The sequence below is a fragment of the Gopherus evgoodei genome, chromosome 14, assembly GCF_007399415.2.
Source record: "Gopherus evgoodei ecotype Sinaloan lineage chromosome 14, rGopEvg1_v1.p, whole genome shotgun sequence".
Taxonomy (NCBI): Eukaryota; Metazoa; Chordata; order Testudines; family Testudinidae; genus Gopherus; species Gopherus evgoodei.
The window spans coordinates 28,776,628-28,789,293 of record NC_044335.1 but is presented as its reverse complement, the minus strand read 5'-3'; positions in this window follow the sequence as shown (position 1 = coordinate 28,789,293).

Here is a 12,666-nt window from a genome sequence, read left to right as displayed (position 1 = left end):
CCTTGGTTAAGTCTATTGTAGAGATGAACTGGGCACGTCCCAACTTCTCCAATAGCTCATCGGTGCGTGGCATTGGACAGTTGTCCGGACAAGTTACCACATTTAGCTTACGGTAGTCCACGAAAAAGTGTATTTCCCCATCTGGTTTGGGTACCAGAACCACTGGAGATGCCCATGCACTGGTAGATGAGCGGATTATACCCATCTGTAGCATGTTCTGGATCTCCCGTTCTATAGCAGCTTGGGCATGAGGAGACACCCGGTAGGGCGGGGTTCTAATTGCGTGAGCATTACCTCTGTCAATGGAGTGGTATGCCCGTTCAGTCCGTCCTGGGGTGGCTGAGAACAATGGGGCGAAGCTAGTGCACAGCTCCTTGATATGTCGCCACTGCAGACGTTCCAGGGTGGTTGAGAGGTTCACCTCTTCCACACCACCGTCTTTTTTCTGTCGTAGTAGACACCTTCAGGCCACTCAGCATCATCTCTCTGGACTGTAAACTGACAAACCTGTAAGTCTCTGGAATAGAAAGGCTCGAGAGAATTAACATGGTACACTCTGGGCTTTAGTGAGGAATTGGGAAATGCTATGAGGTAGTTCACAGTTCCCAGGCGCTCTTGGACTGTGAACGGCCCTTCCCATGATGCTTCCATCTTATGGGCCTGTTGCGCCTTCAAGACCATAACCTGGTCTCCTACCTTGAAGGAATGCTCTCTGGTATGTTTGTCATACCAGGCCTTTTGCTCTTCCTGAGCATCCTTTAGGTTTTCTTTAGCAAAGGCTAAAGAGTGTCGGAGGGTGCTTTGTAGGTTGCTTACAAAGTCCAGAATGTTAGTTCCTGGAGAAGGCGTAAACCCCTCCCATTGCTGCTTCACTAACTGTAATGGCCCCTTAACCTCGTGGCCATACACAAGTTCAAATGGTGAAAATCCTAAACTGGGATTTGGTACAGCCCTGTAGGCAAACAGCAACTGCTGCAACACTAGGTCCCAATTATTGGAGTGTTCGTTGACAAATTTACGTATCATGGCCCCCAAAGTTCCATTAAACCTTTCCACCAGGCCATTGGTTTGATGGTGGTACGAGGTGGCAACCAAGTGGTTCACCCCATGAGTTTCCCACAGTTTTTGCATGGTCCCTGCCAGGAAATTAGATCCTGAATCTGTAAGGATGTCGGAGGGCCAACCTACCCTGGCAAAAATGTCTGTTAGGGCCTGACACACAGCGTTAGCCCTGGTGTTGCCTAGAGTTCCTGCTTCCGGCCATCGGGTAGCAAAGTCCACTAAAGTCAGTACGTACTGCTTTCCTCTGGGTGTCTTTTTTGGGAAAGGACCCAGAATATCCACAGCTACTCGCTGAAACGGGACCTCAATTATGGGGAGTGGCTGGAGAGGGGCCCTGACCTGGTCTTGGGGCTTTCCCACTCTTTGGCATACCTCACAAGACCGGACATACTTGGCAACGTCCTTGCCCATCCCCTCCCAGTGGAAGGACTTCCCCAATCGGTCCTTGGTTCTGTTCACCCCAGCATGGCCACTGGGTTGATCATGGGCTAAGCTTAAGAGCTTCCCCAGGTATTTAGTTGGAACCACCAACTGTTTTTGCGGCTGCCATTCTTCCCGGTGTCCACCAGAAAGAATCTCCTTGTATAAAAGTCCTTGGTCTATAACAAACTGGGATCGATTAGAAGAGCTGAGAGGCAGTGGGGTGCTCCGTGCCGCCGCCCAAGCTTTCTGAAGGCTGTCATCTGCTTCCTGCTCAGTCTGGACTTGTTCCCTTGAGGCTGGGGTCACCAGTTCTTCCTCAGACTGGGGACTTGGGCTTGGTCCCTCTGGAAGCGATGTAGGTGATGGGATTGTTTCCGTTGCTGGTGAACCGCTCTCCGCTGATGCACCTGAGGGTATTTCAGGCTCTGGCTGAGCCTTTTGGGTATGGCTGTCTGTTGCTTCTGCCAGTTCTGGCTCGCTGGCGCCCTCTGGCATTGAGTTTGAAGATGTGGTTGCAATTGCTGGTGCTGGTTGCTGTTCCAGTTCCGGCCTGGGACCGGAGGTGCTGTGGCTGTTTCAGTGGTTGGCATGGAATCTGGGTCCACTACCTCTGTCTGGGTCTCTGGTAACACAGACGGGGCGTCTGTGGATGGCTCAGGAACAGGAATGGGTCTGGAAGCTTGCCTGGTTTGGCTACGTGTAACCATTCCCACTCTCTTGGCCTGCTTCACCTGGTTGGCCAAGTCTTCCCCCAGTAGCATGGGGATGGAATAATTGTCATAGACTGCAACAGTCCACATTCCTGACCAGCCTTTGTACTGGACAGGCAGTTCAGCTGAAGGCAAGTCTACAGCTTGTGACATGAAGGGGTAAATTGTCACTTGGGCCTTTGGGTTGATGAATTTGGGGTCTATGAAGGACTGGTGGATAGCTGACACTTGTGCCCCCGTGTCTCTCCATGCAGTAACCTTTCCGCCCACTCTCAACATTCCCCTTCACTCTAAGGGTATTTGAGAGGCATCTGGGCCTGGGGATCTTTGGTGTGTTGGTGGTGTACTGAACTGCACTCGGTTGGGGTTCTTTGGGCAGCTGGCCTTTATATGTCCCAGTTCATTACACTTAAAGCATCTTCCAGCTGACTGGTCACTGGGTCGATGTGAGTTACTGGAGACTGGTGAGGTGGAAGAATAGGGTGTCTGTGGCTTTCCTTGGGTTGTAGGTAGGGTCTTTGGCTGCCCTCGGTTGTAGGGTTTATTGTCGGTGTGCCCTCGGGGGTATTCGTTCCCCTTGACAGTAGCTTTCTTGCTTTCTGCCACTTCCATCCATCTGGCTCCAATCTCCCCCGCCTCGCTGAGATTTTTGGGTTTTCCATCTTGTATGTACCGTGTTATGTCCTCAGGAACACCATCCAAGAACTGCTCCATTTGTATGAGGAGGTGCAGTTCGTCCAAGGATTTAACATTGTTTCCTGATATCCAGGCCTCATAACTTTTCCCAACGTGGTAGGCGTGTTTGGGAAATGACACATCTGGTTTCCACTTTTGGGTTCTGAAACGCCGACGGGCATGATCCGGGGTAATCCCCATTCTGTATCTGGCCTTGGTTTAAAAAAGTTTATAGTCGTTCATTTTCTCCTTAGGCATTTCAGCTGCCACCTCTGCTAAAGGTCCACTGAGCTGTGGCCTCAATTCTACCATGTACTGGTCTTCAGGGATGCTGTACACAAGACAGGCCCTTTCAAAATTTTCTAAGAAGGCCTCAGTCTCATCACCTGCCTTGTATGTGGGAAATTTCTTGGGATGTGGAACCATAATTGGCGAAGGGTTGTTAGGATTGGCTGGAGCATGCTGCCCAGCCTGCGCTAACTCCAGTTCATGTTTTCTCTGTTTTTCCCTCTCTTCCCTTTCTTGTTGTTGTTTTTCCATTTCTTGGCGGTAGGCTGCCTCTTCTTCTTGTAGTTTTCTGTGGTGGGCTGCATTTTTGGCATCTTCTTGTTTTTGTAGCCTTTCCATCTCTTGTTTGTGAGTTGCTTCATCTCTGGCCATTTGTGTTCTTAGTAGTTCTATCTGTTTTTCCATTGCTTCCAGCTGTACTGCTTCTGGTTTTCGTGACATTCTGGTTCCTGAGCCGTCCACAGACGGCCCGTCTGTGTTACCAGAGACTCAGACAGAGGTAGTGGACCCAGATTCCATGCCAACCACTGAAACAGCCACAGCACCTCCAGTCCCAGGCCTGGAACTGGAACAGCAACCAGCACCAGCAATTGCAACCAGGGGGAGAGATTAGATCTCTCGGTACTTGTGTTTCCAGGACTGGAAGCAGGGAATCTCCTAGGGTCGTCCAGGGAGGGGAGCCTGGGAGGAAGTACCAAGGAAACAAGGGGAGGGGGTTATTTCCCTTTGTTCTATCTCTTTTTGTTTTATTTCTAGTTCCTGTATTTTTTTCCATATCTCGCGTGTGCTCTGCATCTTTGATTTGTTCCGGGGCCTCCATTTTTGTCTTGGAAGGCACGGTTCCTGTTTTCTTGTGTTGGGGTGCCCTCCGGTGTTTATTGTCTGAACTACTGGCTCTGTTGTCTCCTGGGGTCTGCCTAGTAACAGTGCCTTTTTCCCTTTCTTCCTCTAGCTAATCTTTTAAATGTAAAGTAAACCAGAAAAACCACTTTATTTGTATGTGTATTGTGCTGGGTACTTGACTTTCAATGGGAGTGCTATTGTCTCACAAAAGACCCTTAATAGTTCCTTAATGGTTCGTTGCTTAATATGCAAGCTACTGCCAGGAGAGAACAGAAAAAAAATTTCTCTCTGGTTCCTTTTAAAACCAAACCCTCTCTGCTTAAAAGCCCCTAGCAGAGAAAAGAAAAATATAATATTCCTACTGGCTTCTGGATTCTATCTTTATCCCACCTCTGCCACCATGTCATAACATTTCTTCCCAGATCTGGACCTTAATGTCCAAAATATGGGTGTTAGCATGAAAACCTCCAAGCTTAGTTACCAGCTTGGACCTGGTATTGCTGCCACCAGCTAAGAATTATACAGTGCCTAGCTCACTCTGGTCTCCCCAAAACCTTCCCTGGGGGACCCCCAGACTCAGATGCCTTGAGTCTTACAACAAAGGGAAATAACCCCCGCCCCTTGTTTCCTTGGTACTTCCTCCCAGGCTCCCCTCCCTGGACGACCCTAGGAGATTCCCCGCTTCCAGTCCTGGAAACACAAGTACCGAGAGATCTAATCTCTCCCCCTCACCCAGAGGGTATGCAAAGTCAGGCTTAGTAAAGCTAACACAAAGAGATTTTCCCCTTGACTTCTTCCTCCCACCAATTCCCTGGTGAGCTGCAGACTCAATTCCCTGGAGTCCCCACTAAAGAAAAACTCCAACAGGTCTTAAAAAGAAAGCTTTATATAAAAAGAGTGAAAAAGGACATAATATATAGTCTCTGTATCAAGGTGGCAATATACAAGGTCAATTGCTTAAAGGGAAAAAATGAATAAACAGCCTTATCCAAAAAGAATACAATTCAAAACACTCCAGCAACTACACACATGTAAATACAAAAGAAAACAATATAAACCTATTGTCTTACTATCCTTGTACTTACAACGTGGAAACAGAAGATTAGAAAGCCAGGAGATAGAAAAATCACTCTCAGAGCCGAGAAGGTCAGACCCAAGACAAAGAACTCACATCCAAAACTTCCCTCCACCCAGATTTGAAAAAGTCTTGTTTCCTGATTGGTCCTCTGGTCAGGTGTTTCAGGTTCCTGGTATTAACCCTTTTATAGGTGAAAGAGACATTAACCGTTAGCTATCTGTTTATGACAGGCTGGTCTAGTGGTTAGGGGACTGGCCTAGGAGTAAGGACGTCTGGTTTCAAGTCTCTGCTCTGCCACAGCTTTCTGAGTGACATGAAGCTTCTGGCGTGGGGAAGATCTATGCAGGCCTGCAGCAACAAAGCACTTGGGCTTGTATTTAACTTGAAGCACAGGAGAAGTTCCATTGGTGTTAATGTGGTATTCACAGGCTTGCTTCCCTGGATCCGAGCCCTGAAGGGGATGTTCTCCTTCCCGCTCGGTTCCTAGCTAGGAATGGGACAGACGGGCCCATTTATGGGCTTTCCAGACTTTGTCTTGTTCACACAAGAGCTCTTCTGTTTCCCAGGCCCAGCCTATGCTTATCTGAAAGCATTTTTGTCTAAACTTAGAGATTTCCCAGCCATTCACCCCTGCCCCTGCCCCTGCCCCTCTCATCCCTGGGATTAATCATAGGCTCAGAAGGGAACGTTGATGGAAGTCCCCTGAGAAATGAGTCTGGTGGTTTTCACTCCAGTCCCTACTGGATACATTTGCACATAACACAAGCCATCACCACAAATAGGCGCCTCATTGGGCATCTCAGCATTGAGACCAGGGATGGAAAAGGCAGTCTCTCCCTCCTAGGCTTGTAGGGGAGGTCTGAGCAAGCCAGAGGCATGGGGCAGGAGCCATGGGTGAGGGTCAGGCTGCAGGGGTCTCAGTTTGGTACATTCCACCAGTGCAACATTCGCTAATGTTCTAGGAGGGCCTGGCAGAGTTTGCAGCATGTGCTGGAGTGGCATCAGTGCACCCTGCCTGGTAGCTGCCTCTCTGCCTGGCAGGAGCCCATCTGCTGCTGAAAGCTCCTGGCCTCTCCAAGCAATATTTGCAATTGTAAAATATTTTCGACATCTCCTCTAAACTGCATTAAATTTTCATAAATTAGAGGCTAATGTTTTAAACATAGCTCATTACGGGAGAAACATTCACCAGCCGCCACTGTTAATTAAAACCATTTTTTTCCCTCCCTCTCTCTCTCTGAAAATCTGAAATCAGGAACTAAAAAGCAACAAGAAGAGGGAGGGGAGCAGAGCCACCCAGCTGAGAAACCTTTATTACCCATAACCAATTAGCTCCACTGCTTTTATTTATGGCCCATGGATTCTGCGGTCTGGTTTATTCTGGTGCGTAGCAGCCTCCAGGAGAGAGATGGTCCGGCTGCAAGGCTGGGTTCGTGGGTAGGCTCAAACTTGCATTGTGATCCTGATCCAGTGGGAGTCTTTCCAAGGATGTTAGTGGGAGTTGGATGCAGCCTGTTAGATCTTGTCTGCATTAGGGAAACACACCAGTGTGACTGAGCCAATGCAAAGTCTGACAGCACCCTGCATGCACCCACAGCGCTCCCTGCTTCCTCTGCAGGGTCTGTGGATTGCTGCCACGTCGTCTGGCACAGTTCTCAGGAGCAGGTGCATAATGTCGGCAGTATATAATATCTACTGGTACCAGTTCACGGTGTTGGGTTGTTCCACTGGATACCACAAACGGCTCTGTCTAGCATGAGGAGCAGCCCATCGTGAGGGCAGGGGCTATGCCCTCACACTCACATTGAAGATGTCACAGGGAAGGCCAATAGCTGCCCAATCAGTTCTGGGGGTCTGGGGTCTTCTGTGATGAGCGCTGTCACTCCTAGGCAGCGGTGCTGGAGGAGGAGCCTGTACTCTCCTTGCTGTTTTTATTCTGCTGAGCATCTGACTTGGCTGGCTAGCTAGTCACGTTTCCTTGGGCTGTCTCAGCTGTGCTAACAAGTGCCCCTCTTTTCTTGCCTTCCCCACAGATGCTGAGATGGGAGCATTCTGGGGGCTGGGTCCATGGTCTCAGGGCCAACTCCAGGGTTTTTGCTGCCCCAAGCAGCGAAGAAAAACAAACAAACCCGCGATCGGTGGCAGCTCCACCGAGGCACTTTCTTCTTCGGCAGCAATTCGGTGACTGGTCCTTCCCTCCAAGAAGACCGAGGGACCCGCCGCTGAATTGCCGCCAAAGAGCCCCACGTGCCACCCCTTCCCCTTGGCCGCCCTAAGCACCTTGCTGGGCTGGTGCCTGGAGCCGGCCCTGAATGGCCTGGACAACCTGAGGCCTCACCAGTTCCCTGAATGCCCTTTCCCCCACTACACGTTGCGGGAGCCTCAGGGCACATACAGCTTGTCAGCCGAGGAATGGGTGCCTGCTGGGTGATGGAGAAGCAGGGGGAGGGGTGGTGGGTGCTGGATTGTGCTATTGGAAAGGGGTATATCTACTGATAGCGTTAGAGGCCTGGGGGCCAGGAATACATGAAACCCCACGACCGGTCTGTGTCTGGTTGGAGGAGGCACAACCTTCCGGCCTGTCTCAGCAGAAGGGAGTGTTTTTGCCACCGTAGCTACTTGGTCATCCAGGAGCACAGAGGGGAGTCCAAGCACCCAGGCTGAGGACCTAGTTACCCAGCTGCTCTTCATCCAGGTGCTGCTTTCGGCGAGGCCTTGGGAGAGTTGGGGAAGGTACTGGCTACAGTTGTTGCCTGGACAGGCAGGCTCAGATGCAGCTGGTCCTGACAAATGGTCTGGGTCAGGACAAAGGTCTCCACAGCAGAAGGAGCCAGTGGAGCCAGCAGATCACAAGAACAGCATGTCAGAGGAGAGCACAGGCAGTGGCTGCAACACGGCTAACAGCATACTCCTTGGGCCTTCAGAGCTTCATGTTGGGTTTGAATGTCAACCTCCTGGTTCAGGAGTTAAGGCAATTGGGTTTCGAAGGATGCCGAATGTGTGGGATGGGGGTGGGACAGATGATCCCACATCTGTCCAAGGCTGGGTTTCTTGCATCTTCTTCTGAAGCATCAGGTGTGAAGGCCATGCTCAGAGACAGACCACTGAACTAGGTGCATCATGGAGCTGACCCAGTCTGGCAAGTCCTATGTTCCTGTGACTTTCTGGCCTCTCCAGGACAAGCAGAAGAAAAGGAATGAAATTTCTGCTCTCCTAGTAAAACATCAATTTGCTTGAAGTAGTTATTAGACAGCCAGCATAATTTAGTGGTTGGACCAGGGACTGGGAATCACAGCTGCTGGGTTCTATCATAATTATTCATTGTTTGTGTTATGGTACTGCTGAGGGGCCCCAGGCATGGACAAGCACAGAACAAAACCACAAACCCTGGTTCTATTCCTGGCTCTGCGTCTGACTGGCTGTTTGATCCCACACTTAACCTCTTTGTGCTTCAGTTTCACCACCTGTAGAAAGTTCATTGCCTCCATCAGCTACACAGTGAGGAGATAGAGAGTGGGAGAGAGATGCCAACTGGGAGGTTAGCTTGACCTAGTTCAGTAATGTTTGTAAAACATTCTGTGCTCCTCAGAGGAAAAGAGTCATAGTATATTTTTACAAACTGAAAGAAACAAATATAGAAGTGCCAAGTATTATAATCAGAGGGATATGTATTTGTAAGTGCGTCCTCTGCTTTGATATATTCTTGTCTTTTAGACCTTGCAAGCAAATACATTGATTAGGCAACAGAAGATATTTGACTCACAATAGCCAAACATTTATTTAGGCTGGGATTCAGCACAACTTCAGCGAGGTCTTATTATAGGTAACTGATTTAGGACTATTACAAGTCAATGGCTCTGTTGTTATCTCAATGACTTTACAGCTCACACGGGTAATGGCTAGATCTGTGCAGGTAATAAAATATCTGTTGCTGTGAATTCTCCAAGGAGGACAAAAATTACCCTCTTCTTACGGTCATTTGATTCACTGATTATCCACAGGAAAAGTTTGGATTGGATGTCTGCTACTCAAATTATTTTATTATCCACTGAAGAATATATATGACAAGAAGGGAGGAGGAGAACCACTCCCTGGGAAAACAATCACACAAATGACCCAAGCAGAGAGAGTTTAATCCTGAGCTGAATAATGGACCAGTCTGCCACTGCGCTGCTCCACAGGGATCACTCCAGGCAGAGGGAGGTGAAGATGCATCAATGAGAGGAAGGTACAGAACAGAAAGGAACTACGGACAGAAAGAGAATAGCCTGCAGACATAGGATGTCAGCCTGTGATCTCCTCAGGGTTCACAAGGTAAAGAGGCTGAGGCCTACTCACTACCTGGGTGGGTGACCTTCAAAGGAAACCTAGAGGGAGCAGCAGGTGGTGTTAGTAATTCAGAAGCTGGCACTCTTCCCTCAGTGCCAGCTCTGACTGAATGGCAATGAGCCCATGGCAATTTTCACAGCGAGAATAGGGGGTTAGCTTTGGAGTACTGGCCAAAGCCCAGCTGTAGTGCCACCTCCCCTTCCCACCGGCTCCAGCAGCACCAGAATTGGCAGGGAGGTGACTGACTACGGCCGAAGTTTTTGAAGATAATTTTTTAGACTTTTTTCTATGAATCTTCAAAAAATAAAGCGTCTCCTTCAGAAGAGACCGAAGAATAACGTTCTCCTTCTGAGAAACTCACACGGAATTGTCGTCTTTTCAAATAGCCGCCATCCCCTAATGTTTCCAGTCGGACTGAGGCCATAGGCTGCCCTCACTTAATGTGACTTTCTAAAAATGTTCACTAGCTCCCACTGCTTTCAATGAGATTGAGGCCCCAGACTGCCTCCAGCAAAGTCGGCAACTACTTCTACTCACCAGCTCCTTTCCTGATGGTCTTGGGGGACATCACCTACCCTCAGGGTAACTTGGTGTTACTCCCCCTGGCCGTGGGCGGCAGAGTTGTTGAAATTTTGGTGGTGCCCAGAACCTGCCCCTGCCCAAACTCCGCCCCCCCCAAACTCCACCCCCCACCTGCCCAAGGATCTGGGACAGAGTTTGGGAATGGAGGGGTGCAGGGGTGGGGCTGGGTTTGAGATAGGGCTAGGAATGAGAGGTTTTGGGTGTGAGGGGGCTCAGGGCTTTGGCAGAGGGGTGGGGTGTGGGATGAGGGCTGTGGAGTGGGGCTGGGGATGAGGGGTTCATGATGCAGGAGGGGGCTCAGGGTTGGGGCAGATGGTTAGGGTGCAGGGAGATGAGGGCTTTGGTTGGGACTGGGGATAAGGTGTTTGGGGTATTGGAGGGGCTCAGGGCTAGGGTAGAAGATTGAGGGTGTGGTGGAGGAGTGAGGGCTCTGGCTTGGGGGGTTGGGCACTGGAGTGGGGCAGGGCTAGGGATGAGTTTGGGGTGCAGGCAGGCTGCTCCAGGACAGGGGCCAGAGAGGACTCCCCCCAGCCCTTTCCCTGCCAGTGGCAGCGAGCTCTGGGGGAGGAGCCCCCCTTTCCTGCCCCCCCAGCAACACAGTCACCCCCACCACTGTCACTGCATGTGCTCCTAGGATCCCTCTCAGGTCCAGGAATCTCCCTTGCCTTCCCCATGGTGGGTGCCAGGGGGTGCTGCGTGCGCCTCCTCCCCTGCTGTTGCCCCTGACAGTAGCCTCATTGGGGATGGGGGTGGGGGGTTGCCTCCTTGCCCAGCATGGGGCAGGAGCGGTGACTGTGGGTGGAGACGGGGGGGGGCTGTGCTGGTGGAGGGTCCCGATGGAAAAGGGAAGGGTCTGAGGTGGAAGGACAGGCTCAGGCAGTCGATATGAGAGCGCTAGGACCCTGTGGCACCAGTTGTTGCAGGGAGGCAGCATGGAGCTGCACAGAAGAGGCAGGGATGCTCTGCTCCCTCTGGGTCTGGGGACGTGCACGGGGCCAGCAAGGAGGGGTTGGGGGCCACTCAGGGAGGTGCAGGGGGGGCAGCAGGTGGGGCCGTGGGGGGGAATCCAGCCCCAAACATTGGTGGAGCTGGGCCCTGGGCTCTGAATATTGCTGGTGCCCAGGCACCAGGTGGGTATATAACTTGCCGCTCATGCCCCTGGCCCCAGACCTGAGGAGAACAGTGGGGAGATGGCAGCCATTTTGAAGGAGGGCCATTTAATGGTGAGTGTCTCTGGAAGGAGATTTTCATGCACCCACCTAAAATAAAAAAAAATAAAAATGTTCGGTGATGAACAATCACAAAAAGTGACCACTAATCCTAGAACTTTCTGTTCCAAAACTACCCATTGCGCCAGATCTACTCACTAGAGAGGGAACAAGGGTGGGGTATGCGTGCATATGGAGGGGGAGTTCAGAGGCAGCTGGGGTGCATACGGGTGAGAGAATGTGGAGAGCTGGAAGGAAGGTGGAAACTAAGTAATACACTCCAGCTATATTGTGTTTCCTTGGCAAAGTGAAGCAGCTGTAAATCCAGTTTAACTGACCAGGTTGCTCTGACTGCCGTGTGCTGCTCTAGTGCGGGGTGAGGCAGCCTGCGCATAAGGATGACTCTGGCCCTAAAATTTAAATAATTAAAAATATGTATGATTGTTGATATCACATATCTTAAATTCCTAGAAATGCCAAATGGCAGGATTCTCTTTGTATCTCTTGTTTACTATTCGTGTATGAAAATGTCAGTATTTTATTTTAAAAAGCCAAGGAAATCCCCAGACAGATAACTATATTAAGATGGAGTTAAGTGTTAGAGAACATATCAGCAAGGAGAGGTAAAATACATTACAGGGTTGGTGTATTTATCCCCAAACAAACATTATAAACCTAGGGAATTCTGAGCTAAGGTTAAACTTAAAAAAAAATCCAAATACTTTTAAGTATGGAAATGCAAAATTAAGATACCTAAACATTCTGAACACCCCCAATTAAGTTTCACTCCTCAGTTAATTTGCAGGCATAAAACCTGCAGTGTAGACATCTAAGTACCTGTTCTATGGGTGTAGTCAGGAACTCAGGTACCTAAATAGGATACCTGCAGGTATAAAATCGTTCCCATGGTCAGAGGTGAGGCTGATACCTTTTTGAATTTCAGGCTTTGATATGTGGCAGCAGGGCCGGCTTTAGAAGTGCGGGGCCCAATTCGAACAGTTTTGACGGGGCCCCGGCAGGGATGACTTTAAAAAAAACAAAGCAATAACAACAACAACAACAACAAAAAACACGTGGGGCTTGTGCTCACCAGGTGCTGCTCCGAGTCTTCAGTGGCGGGTTCTTCACTTACTCCAGGTCTTCAGTGGCACTGAAGGACCCACCACTGAAGTGCTGCTGAACACCTGGAGTGAGCCAAGTACCCCACCGTCGAAGTGCTGCCAAAGACCCAGAGCGCTGCCAGGTGAGTAAAAATTAAAAAGGCACCTCTAGCCAGGGAAGGGATTCTCACTGGGTGTGGGGCCCTCTTAGGCACGGGGCCCAATTCGGGGGAATTCGTGGAATAAGCCTAAAGCTGGCCCTGCGTGGCAGGATCTGGATTGGTAGGGGGGAAAAGAGGAGGACCAGGGATGGGCAGCTACATACTTTTTGTGTGTAGAAAGCAATAGAGAATGAAGAATGATTGCTT